This window comes from Strigops habroptila, chromosome 8, assembly GCF_004027225.2.
Source record: "Strigops habroptila isolate Jane chromosome 8, bStrHab1.2.pri, whole genome shotgun sequence".
In the NCBI taxonomy this organism is placed as follows: domain Eukaryota; kingdom Metazoa; phylum Chordata; class Aves; order Psittaciformes; family Psittacidae; genus Strigops; species Strigops habroptila.
Window position 1 is genome coordinate 49867033 of NC_044284.2, and position 12679 is coordinate 49879711.

The window sequence follows — 12679 nt, forward strand, 5'->3', positions numbered from 1 at the left end:
GGACGTCTTTATCAGAGTAACATGAGATGTTGTATACTTCATCTTTCTAGCAATATCATTCAGCATTTTTTACTCTTTCCTCACCTTTGCAGCTGATTCTTTTAATCTCTGGACAATTTGCCTGTCTAGGTACAAATCATATTACATCTCTTGCCCACCTTAGATTTCCATCTCCTAATAGAAGGAAAACATTCATCTCACTCAAAAACACAATCATTTCTTTTAGCATTTAAAACTTTTAGAGAAACATCTGCCTTTGATGCCTGAAAATTCATGTCATATAACACAGTGCCCACCTCTTCCAAACAAAGACAAAGTTGTTGCCTGAAAAGAAACCCTGCAAAATGGACACTTCGAAAATAACAAATAATACTAATTTCTGCAGCTACTGGGTCAATGAGTTGCAGAAAAAAAATGCTTACTTAAAGTCATAAACTTCAGCACGATCCCAGCAATCATCCTGGGAGGCCCTGTGACTCAGATGTGCCTATGACTCAAATCACCTTCCTGGCTTCATTTTGCTCAGGCATGTGGCCATTTCCTTTTAGCCCATCACTATCATCCAGCATTTTCTCAGCTGGTTGGTCAGTGAACTGAAAGACAGGGGTCAACTCAGCTCATGTCCTTGAAAGGCGGTTGTGTTCTTTATCACATACATCATCACTGTATTAAAGTTTTAATAGTATAAATACTAAATCTTATCAAGAGCCCCCTGAATTTACTAAGACAATAGCTATTGGTTTATCTGGATCTCGAGTGTAACTCCACAGTCTGTGGAATTCAACAGTACAATAACTCAGTACCACTACATGTGGGAGAATATAAAGTCAGTGCAATTACTGTGGGGTCCAAAAATCAATGAGTAAGTCTTTTCAGGAGGGAGCAGCACAATGGGAGCTGTTCCACAACCCAGGGTGGGATTGGTTCTGTAAGGCTGATAGAGGTTAAGCACACTAAAAACCCCAATTGCTCATTAAAATAAGCATCTGTGACTGGGAATGCTCACAGCAAGTAGAAAAATCATGCATCCTTTCCACACAGATACTTTTCAGAGCGGATGAAAAATTACGGACTCCATACTGTTTCTACTCTTACACAGCAGTATTTTACGATACTCTCCCATGTCTGGGAAAATCCATACCTACTATAGAATCAGACACATATCTTGTGATTCTTGCTGTCCTCATAGATTTTCTTTCTTTCTTTCATCTCTGACAAAAGGCTTTTTTGAGCAATGTAAAAGATGATTTAAATGGTCCTGTCAGCTGATTTGCCACCATTTCAATTTCTTTCCTCATGCCAGTAAATGAAAACTGGTGTTGCTCCTTTTCAGAAGTTCATACAATTTTTCTGTTTCCCAGTGTAAGTTAGGGAGTAGGTTGTGTAACGCAAATTCATATTTCAGAAATGCAAATTTCAATACAGTCAGAGATTTGAAATGACAAGATAAGGACACCAGATCTAACTATAAGTTACTACATATTTTTAGTGGGCTGTACACAGTTTAGTTCTATACACAGCAATCCCTAAGTGATTCAAAAGTGGGTTCAGATTAATTTCCCTATTTTGTAAGCCTAGAAGATCTTTTCAACAATTGTGACATTGTGATCTGACTTTGGAAGTAATTTAATTAAAAAGAAAATATATCCACCTACTCACTTCACTGAAAACATTTTGACATTTTAGTTCATACTAAAATATAAATAGCATTCTCATGTCATATTAGACAGTTAAGCCAGCTTTAAAGCCTCCAACCAAAATCTCTGTGTTCCCCATGGACTAAACTACATTATGTTACAAATTCTTTGTAATAATGTCGTTTTGAATAATTCTACTGTTCGGCAGTTATCAGCATTTCCTATAAGCACGTTGTTTGTGTCTACTGAAACTCCCGCAGTGTAGGCCATAACCTCAGCCAGGCATCTCCACCCAAAATTCCAATGAGAAAAAACAAAATCAGAAAGAGTTTACTGATCTGGATTTTGACAGAGGACAGAAACTGTGGGGGCTCTGTGGAAAGTTTTTGACCAGCTGCTTTCAGGCCAAGGAAGTTCCAAATCTCCATTTCTTCTTGTCAGTGGATCACTCCTGCTAGTATTTCAGTGGACACATCCTACACAACTATTAGAAATACTATATGCCAGGTTTCTTAAGTAATTCCTGAAGCCTCATTCTCACTTTTTACTCAGTCCCTCCCTTTTCTCCACATAGTAAGCAATGTGCTTAGACTCTTTTGGGTTATGACTCATATTTAAATTACTGCATATTGCAATAACTTTTTTTTTCTTTATTCCTAAAAATAATGGCTCCTTGAAGCCACACTCAAAATATACCTCATCACTGGTCTAAAGCATTCCCCACAAAAACTAAGTGTGGTCTCTCTCTGTGTTCTCTCACAACTCCTACTACTTCTTCATTTTGCCATCAAATTCAATAATGATTCAACAATTATTTCTGTGGCACTCAAATTGCCTCCTCTTGCGTCTTTTCTTCTTCAAGATGTCTCATTCTATGCAAATTTTAGAGACTCTACATTTCCCCCTCTTTGACACCTTTGATGCCATGGACAATGGAAAAGATCCCTTACACAAGCTTTGACAGCAGTTGTATTTCATAGCTTGATATCTTGTTCTGCTCTTCTTGTTCCATCAATTCCTCTTTCTGTAGACCTTTCTTATTTCTGACCCTTTTGATTTAAGATCTTAGCAAATCATTCAAACTCCAAGCTAATACCTTCTCTTCCCGATTCCTGTCCCACCCCCACCCCAATTTTGCACTAACAATAACAGCAAAATAAAGCAACTGGGCACCACACATATTAAGAATATAATTAAAAGACATTAAGAGGTTTCAATTGGCTTTCTTCCCAGTTTTTAACAGTAAATCAGTACATTTTAATTATGCAAATAGTATATTGCTTCTTTTTAAGATAAGTGCTTAGCTAAAGTAAAACCGTAGCCTCAAGGATATTAACACAACAATTTGACTATGCACAACATACTTCTTATTCACAAAATTGTCATATTATAAAAAATGCAGTGGCTGAATAATACAGGAAATGTTAATATCTTCTGTATGGTAACACAGGTACTAAGAATTATTTGATCATTACATATAATAAAGTATATTACACATCTTTATTTTTCTTTCTAAAGATTATTTTTGGAAAACTGACTAAGATCAGAAAATTAAGACCAGCTTCATATTAAGATGAAAGCACAGAGCCTTTTTAGTTGTATTAATACTTACCATCTTATGACAGCTTTGAAACTTCAATTTTGGCAGAGCTCTCTGACTGCTTCAATATCAATAAACAAAACTGGTCAGGAAGAGGATTAAGCCCTCACCCACACTCTTACTGCTGAATTCCTAGCATGCCCCCTGGCAGAGTTTTGGCCTTCACAAGTTAGCACCTTCCCAGACAGTGCATGAGTGCAAGACCAGCCACAGCCCACGTCTTCTGTTGCAGCAGGTAAAACACATGCACAGACCAAAAGATCACTAGGAGAGTTTACATCTTAAATAACAATTAATTTGAAAGAAGCATAACCCTCCACTTTAATGACTCCTGATTTCTAGTTCAAAGTTTTAATGCCAGAATGATCTTTTTTGATTTCTCCACTACTTTCCATTGCTTGTGATTTTGCCAATGTACAAGATTTTCCAATTTCTATGCTTGACTCAGACTTTTATATTTTTTACATATATATCTTCATGCCTATACACACATATGCAAATATTTCCTTTATATGACTATATCCTTGCTTGGTCCTACCAAACACAAATCAAAAAATCCATGAAATCAAGGTAATTTCAAAATATTGTTGAAATAGATGTACGATACCTAGAGCTCAATCTCTCATACTTGGTGTGAAGCAGATTCTGCTGTGAGGGTTTGATTTTGTTTTCTGTGCTACTGAAATAAAAACAAAATGCTGGAAATAACTTCATGTCATTTGATTGTATCTGTCATTAATATATTATTTAACATTTGAAATTTTTCAATATTAATGAGGACATCTTAGTTAAAAGAGACAGGGAATACATAATCAGAAGGCTCAACAGCTCCCTCCATATAAGATTAGCAGTAATTAAGGAATGTTTTATATTAAATTGAGCTAAATTTAAAGAGCTAAGACTTTGATACACAAAGGATGGCTCTGAATTTGCAGGCAGCCATTACCTTGCCTATCTGCACCAGAAGAAACTCAGACATTAAGATTATTTGATCTATTTTTGTAGGAAATTATTAAAATATGAATTTCCCTGGGTTTCAATCAATTCTGGGATATACCATTCTTTAGATATGGCCCACCATATTTTCAGGTCATCAACCTTATATCACAGAATTATTTGAACATGTGATATTATTGTTGAAATTTTGCTAGTATAAATAACCACAATAGGACCGCCTTCCTCCATAGCAGCAGAGGGAAATACATTTAGCAGAAGTCGTGACTTTTAAACAGAAATGCATAGCAATGGCCATTTAACAAAACTAAACATTAGTTATTTAGCAACATGGGATTATCAAACTAAGTATGTAAATTTACACTATACTATTACAGAATTATCAAGGTTTCAAATTTAGCAATACTATAAAAAAAACCAAAGTTATGAAAATAACAGATTTTTTTGGTTCACTGGCTAAATCAAAGAGAAAAAAAAGTTTTTTTCTAGAATGAGAAATTATTTTGAGGTTACTCAAAACATTTAATTCTGTTCAGAGTGTTTCTTTTTCTTGTGTTTAAGCCACTATTACGCTTTGAAATTTTTCAAATAGTATGTCATTTCACAACCAATAAATACTGAAACATTTTGACACATCTTAGCTAGGGTTTCTTCCCACACACACTCTGAAGAAAACTATTCATAACATTCAACCCCAAACTGTAAATAACTGTGAATCTTGCAAAACTGTGACAATTCAAAAAGAAACTGGGAAATTCCTGATAGGGCTGGAAAGTTAAATGGTGAGATGCGTTTATTAACAGTGGAGAGTTTAAGAAAAACTTCTAAATTGAAGGAAGTAGAGAAAATGATTTTAGGAGCAGTGACCTGTGCCCATGTCTCCCGCTACCAGGTGGTACCTTAACCACTAACTGTAATTTATGCTCATTCGCTACACTATTTTTTTTCCCCCCTCCTCCCAAAAAAGTAGCTCATCTTTATAGAAAAACTAACTTTGTTAGAACTTTTTCCTGGGAAGCTCTTAGTTCAATTCCCTTTAGTCAAGAGAAAGAACTAAATCTAGGGTTTTTTATTTTATTGGATGCTTGGTGCTGTACTAAATATATTTTCCAGTATCAGCAGTAGCAGGATGCACTATACATACTCAGAAAAGGCAAGCCAGTAATTCAAATAGCACTTGCATACTGTTTTAAAGTAGCTTGCGTTATAGAAGAGCACTTTGCAATCTTGCACAATCTTTTCATGCAGGATATTTTCAAAGAAAGACTATTATTAAGAAAGCCTCAGAAATTATACTAGCTTTCATCAGTTGAGAGCTTCACCTATAAAGCTAGTTTATCTTGCATGATGTAATAACAGCCTTAAATTAAGTCAGAAGCAGGTTAAAGTGAAATATCAGATGGTACATGGAATATTGACAGAATATATTTATTACTACAGACTGGAAGTCTAGACAGCAGTAAAGATAGATTAAAATGGTACCTCTCTCAAACAATAAAAATAACAGTGTGGCATTAAACCTATTCAAGCAAGGAACAAGGTCTTTGAATGAGTTACAGAAGGTACCAAACAATGAATTTCATAGGAACTGCAAAAAAGAAGAAAAAAAAACAACAAACCAAGATTTCAAATCACTACAATCATCAAAGGACAAAACAGAAAATTGCAACTGTCTTCTTTTTTTCAGGAGAAATTGCCACTTAAATCAGTGGAAACTTTCTCTAGGGAAAAATTTGAAGTACTGGAACAAATTGAGTACATGTTTTTGAAAAGCTCATTGAGAAAGCAAGAAGAAATTATTTGATATTTTCAAAGTACCAACAAAATCCTTACACAGAATTGTTTTGAAAGCTTCAAATTACTTTTTCCATCTTCACGCAGTTTGCATAAGGACATAGCAAAATGAAAGCCATAATGACTAATTAAGTGAAGATGGAAGAATAAAAACAGGCAGCAAAAACCTTTTATTCCCCAGTCTAAATAGTATTTTATAACAAGGACTCACATCTGAATTCAAGTGGTGTTAAGGTAAAGTGAGGGCATTCCCTTGAAGCAAAGTTTTAAAATAAATTTGGCAAAAAGGTTGGGAAAATAAACTGAGTATTTCTGTGTAACCCAGGCTGCTGGAGCATGAGTGCAGAGACAGCAGACAGTTGGTGCTGGGACACTTCTCCAACTCCACACACAAGTCATCCTCATGGCTCAGTAGCATCATCCTTACTAGGTGGAAACAAAGCCAAAGTTTCCATCCATCTTTTGAGGAAAGTGACTGTTATCAAGCCATACCAGAAGCAGGGAATTAAGTAGAGGTAATTACATATTCGCCCTTACTTTCAGTTGCTCCCCCAGCTAGGCCTGCAGCAGATCTCATCTTATCCCCGTTTTTCTTTCAAGTCTGCATGCTGGAAATTTCAAGTTTTTAAGCTACAGAGACTATAAAAAGTAAAATGTTTGCCATACGTGGCTAAGTGAGTCTACAGAAAGGGTCACTTTCCCTCACTCCTTCTATTTTCTTGATTTACAGGCAATTCCAGTGATGACTAACCGTGTCATTTAGATTCTATACTAAAGAGTAGTTATTTACATTGCTCTTTATCCACTCACCGCAACAACAGTTGTGGTAGAATTCCCTCCTTAATGCAGAAAGACAATTGCCCTGCATGTTGTCTTTCTTTTTCCTTTATGGCTTGACCTTCAAGATAATCACTAGGGTCTTGAGACTGCAAAAGGATACGCCAGCACAATAATTTGTTATTAATAATTTTGTTCCAAATTCCTATTCTTGACACAAAGTAGCAAAACGAAATCTAGATGCCTGGCACCAATTTCCTGTTGAATACCCAGGAAACCTAACAAAGAAAATACAATTCTATGATATCTTGCTGACTTCTCCATGTGTCTTCTCCAAGACTGAACCATTGCCACAAATGTGGGTAAATCCAAAGATAAATAACTGCAACCAATAACAAACTCCAACAATGAAACGGGACCATCGCCTCTTGAGTCAACATGTATAGATATAAAAATAGGGAATTTCCATCTATATGTATGTTAAAGAAAAAGCAAGAGAAAATCCTGAAAGAGTAAAACAAGATGGTTAGGTTGTGTAATACAGAGAATCCCACCTCTAACTTGCTGCTACTCATAGCCTAACCCCAAAACGAGCTCCAACTCTTATTTTACACATGGCAAAATTGCCATAAGTAACTAACCTCTGCAAGACATCATAGAGAGATGAGTACAGGTATATCGGTACTTTAGTAAGGTGCGTGAAGTGAAAGTTTCAAGAACAGCCACTGCCAAAGAGAATAAAAAGATTTCAAAGTCATCTATAAGTTGTCAGAGCACACCTTGGACAAAATGTCCAGTGTGCAGCACTTAACTTTCACAGGATCTCAGCATGATGAAACCATGATTCTTCATCTGTTTCAGTAAGTTGGGTTTTTTTATTGAAGTCTTTCCTACTTTTCCATTAAATCCCCATGGGGGGAAAAAAAAAAAAAAACACAAAACCAAAAAACAAAACACAACTGTAGAAGTTGTAGAACTGTAGAAGAATTCCTTATATGCCTGAAGTTAAACATGTACAAAATATTTGCAGGATTAGGGATTTAGAGAAACACCGGATGGCTATAAAAACTGTTCTAGCACTTAGTGAAAAAATGAGCTTTAATGACAAGGTAAAAGGAACATTCTAGATAATGGCTTGCTTTCGGAAATTAGAGACAATATTCCCAATATAATTTTATGAGCCAATGGTCCGATTTTTGAAAGCATGGGCTTGACACTCTAAATCTGTATCATAAAGCCTTACTGCTACAGCTGAGAATATGCTTTCACTTCTTTTCCACTCGTTTTAGAAAAAGAAAAGATTCTTACTTTACCAATAGGGCTACAATATAAAACCAAAAATGTTTGGCTATTAGACCATGTTACCAGCAAGTAATTTTTTATCTTTTAACATTTCCTGGAGTTGCAGTTTGATGGATGCAGAATGTTTCTCCTGGGACATTTCAGAAGTACCAGTGGAAAGAATTACTGCATTCTTCATGGACTTAATAAATACTCTGTGAATTCAGTTTTTAAATAGTGACCTATCCAAAGCATGTACTCCAGCTGAGACAAATAACATCTTCACAGTTTAGTTATGAACATTCAAAATTACATTTGAACTCCATTATAATCAGCTGGTATTTGAGCTGTAAAATTCATACTCTTATTCACATTACTTACCATGAACAAATCTTTCACCAACCCATTACATTAAATGGATTCAGCTCACACGTAGAGATTTTTTAGTCATGAATGGTTGTGAAACAATATACTCTGTACATAAATCCATAAATTAATATAGAAGTATTGGTACCAATTAAACAAAATAAATATCTGATAGCTTTGTATAGACACATACATTGCACAAGTACAATTAAAACATACTTCTGTATCCAATGCTTAAAAAACAAAACAATAAAACCAAACAAAATCACAAAAACAAGAACCAAAGCACAAACAAAAAGAAGAAAAAAACCAAAAAGAAACAATCAAGTGTCTGTCTACAGAGCCAACTAAAATAATTGAGAATATTAACCCAGCAAAGTCCCCCACCTAGCACCTCCTAACCTGCAACATCAGGTTGGATGAGCATTTCTTATCTACTTCCCTACAAAGACGCCACAGCTTAAACAACCTTCAGCTGAACTTTGAAGGCTGAATGTAAATTTAAGCAAAACCAACTAAATTAGCACAGTAACAGGTGAGAAGCTTTCACATGATCCCCTCGCCGAGGTCCAGCTAATAAGTGTGGTGATCTCCATCTGGCCATTTTATACCATTGCAGATGCTTCTAAGCAATTGGTGTTTGTAGTTCCCCTTTACAAACTTACACCAAAAGACTGTAACTACAGCAGTTATAATTTATACATTCTACTTTCTCAATGCAAGTCTGCAAATGAACATTAATTGCAGATTAACATTTTCCAGTCCTTTTCCAGTTTAGCTTAGCACATTCAAAAACTAAATTATTACAGAATCAGTATAAACAAAAATAAGCCCCAAATAAGAAAATGTATGAATAATAACTAAGCACATTAATCTAGTAAAAGTTTTTAAGGAGGACAATTACAGACTTTTAAGACAGTGATGATGAAAACAGCAAAACAAGCAACTACTTCAAGATACCACCCTACACCTTCTTCAGCCATTAATCTCCTTCTGTTGGAGTTCATCATCTCCACTGAAGATCTGACAGACAAAGAGCGCTCACGCAAAGCACCTTTCTTCAGTATAGCCAGTTAAATTAGATAGTTTAGGCTGATCATCTATTATTTTGCTCTCAGCTGTTGCTGCAGTAATGCTGCTTCTCCGTGACACTTGGACAAATTTTAAGCTTTGCATGTCATTCTTGCAAAAAGTCATTCTATGCTGTAAGGGTACAAATCAGTACAAAAATAATTATATATTGACTAATGTACTGAATCCATAGCTAGCACTAATTAGATGCAAAGCTAAGTATTAGTAGTTATCAATATATTCACTATCCCAGAGAAGACACATACTAGGATCACTGCTTGGTCAGCAAACACTGCGAGGTGTGGAAGGACAGGACACTGACTTCCCTTAGGATGGACTGGTCCTCCAGGTTGCAGAATCGTTATTCTGTTATTTCTTCCTGAAAAGAAAGAAAGCAGAGAATTCTTCCTTTCTTCTTAAAAATAAGTTGTATTGCATTTTCATGTCTGATCTTTTCCTCTTGAATCCTTAACTTGCTATCTATGCTATCTCCAAAATTACACTTACAAATTTTTACTTTTCTTACTTTGCATGGCTTTATCTCAAGTACTTTCTCACTCCTTAACAAGAATTTTCCCATTGTAACTGATCCAAGTTCACACAGCAGAGCTGAACTAAAAAGCCTGGAATCCCAGCTGAACTGAAGGCTGAGGGTGGAGGACCTGGGAAGCTGACCCACAAACCTTTCTAGGAAGAAGCCTAAAAACCAGTCCAGATCTCTGGAAATATTTATGACCCTTGCTGGTACCACCTGTAACTTTAGCAAGACATTTTCAGCCTCCCTAGCCTCTGTATCACTATGGATCAGAGTAACGATATTTAAGATTCCAAGCTGCAAAGCACAACTGAAGCCCTGTTACTGACACATGCCACTCTTTAAAACATGAATTCAAAGTTTTCTGGAGTAGCTCTGTCTTCAAATGTTTGGTTTTATACACACCTGTGAAAAATCAGTTATATTTTTCTGAAACTGAAAGCCCTGATGAACAAAAGCATCACCAATCATCTCTCAGCTTTTTCAAGATCAAATAAACTTTTACTAGAAGAAAGCTCTTTCTCAGAACTGAAAAATGTGATTACATTTGTAGGAAACTGAGTTGTTTCAGCATCATTCCCCTCCTCCTACTTGCTTGTGATACCAGATGGAGATTCCTTGGAGATGAAGGGATAGGGAGTGTGAGGGACAAGCTAAGGAGAAAGCAGGTAAAATTCAATACATTTTTTAATTCTGATAACATAGCTGCAGGCTGAACAACTTATAGTAAACAACAGTATAGCAGTAGAAGTCGAATACAATATAAAAATAGGCAACATGCATTTCTCCACATAACAGCTTTATTGTTGAAAAGAAATTAAATGTTTCAGAAGAGCGTTTTCCCTCAATGGAGTTAAATTCAAACTTCCAGAATACACAGATCACATCTGCAGGCCTGATCCAGCCAGAAGTATGCAGTTAATCATTGCAGTAATAACTGTATCATTGAATCTCCTTTACAGAGTTTATTAAGTTCCAAAAACTGGAGTCTGATAATATTAGTAATAAAACTTCTGCTTCGTTTGTATTAACCATAGGCTAACTTTTTTCCTTACTCAACCATACAGCCAAGATTCATGTTTCCCAGTTTCTCAATTATTTCACAAACAAAAACTAACAACTAATACTCTCACTGATAGCAGTTGTATACCTGACATCTTGCTGCCTATCCCAGCATTGTGGGCTCTCATCATTTCACTCTGAGCACATGTGATACCCAAGCTTTCTCTTTCTGGCTAGAGATGTAGGAAGTTAGGGGATAGATGGCTTTATGCATGTGCAGCACGTTCCTCAACACAGGGGCAGAAGGAACGAAACAGTGCCCACTCAAGCCCAAAAATAATAAACACAGCAGATAATGAGACCAAACAAGGTCTAACTATAGCTAAGAAGTGCTTAAGTGCTTTCATAGGCCCTTGTCTATCAAAGCACCAAGTATGTATTCATTTTAAGACACAGCCAATAGTAATCATGATGCTTTCCTAAATTAAGTTCATAATGCATAAAACAAGACTTTAGGACATTGTCCCCCAAGTTTTCTGTCAAAGTTCCTTCCACAGTCATGGAAAAAATTAGGCCCATCAGAGTGGATCCAAAACAACCAGCAAACTGTGAAACTGGCTTCTTGTGTAGCCAGGAGGAGTTCCAGGAAAGAGCCTTCAGAAAAACTCCCCCCACATGAGCTGGGTAATAAAATCCACTCAAAGGAAAGGAATTCCTAGGAACTGATAGCATTAAGATCTCAAAGACTAAGACCTTTGGAAACCAGAATAAGGAGATGTAGATGGATCCATCTCCTTTCAGAACACCTGTATTTCTCCTCCAACACTATCACTGAGGACAAGACACAACCAGGAGGACTGTGTCAGAGCTCTGTGCAGTCAGTGATTATGAAGGAATAAGTTGTGTTGAGAAAGCAGAGACTGTCACACACTGCGGAGGACAAGACGAACAGGAGATGCAGCAGGTGAAGGCAGAGGTGACTTCTGGTCTGAGGAGAACAGCACGTGAGGTGCTTACTGCTTGTACACAAACTCAGTTTTCTGTCAGACATCAGCTTTGGTAAATTCTCCCAGAAGCTGCTCTAAATCAAATTCCAGGACACTTCAGTAATGTCCTGCACTTGGTGCAGCCAAGGTCCCTTGGAAACATGCCCTGAAGTTACTCCACATGTTATCTATCGAGTTTCATATCCTGCAGGAGAAACAGTGCTGCTTTATCTGTGGCTAATCAAACAACTTGGTTGCAGAAATGATGGTCACCAGAAATGTGCAGAGTGGTCAATGCCTCCTGCCTGATCAACAAACATGTGAAAGGAGAAAATTAAAAGATGGAGATATAAACCTCTGCAGGGTTCTAAAGCAGGCACCTAGATTCCACTTCACCCTCATTTTAGGAAGACAAACTTCCGTGGGGACTCACCTGTATTCCCTAACAGATCATAAAATATACATGATATTCCCCAGCACCAGCTGCCTCAGTAGGAATGCTCAGTCAAGCATCTCCCAGACAAAAGCCAGCCATCCTCACTTGGCGGTATGAAAATGCTGAATAAATCTGTGCAGGGAGATTTCCCCCAAATCAGTACACTGCAGACACAGGTAACTCATAAGCCTTGTTCAGATGTGTGAAAAAATTAGGTATTTGACACAACATCATCGTTTT

General features: G+C 36.6%; 1 long non-coding RNA gene across 1 annotated transcript in view; it reads right to left on the reverse strand.

Annotated features, from left to right (window-relative positions):
- LOC115611258 overlaps positions 1-9845 on the reverse strand; it is a 31530-nt gene extending 21685 nt beyond the window's left edge. The window contains exon 1 of the long non-coding RNA XR_003992517.1: positions 9747-9845. This is a non-coding gene — a long non-coding RNA (uncharacterized LOC115611258). The remainder of the gene's footprint in view (positions 1-9746) is intronic.
- Between the last annotated feature and the right edge of the window lie 2834 nt (positions 9846-12679).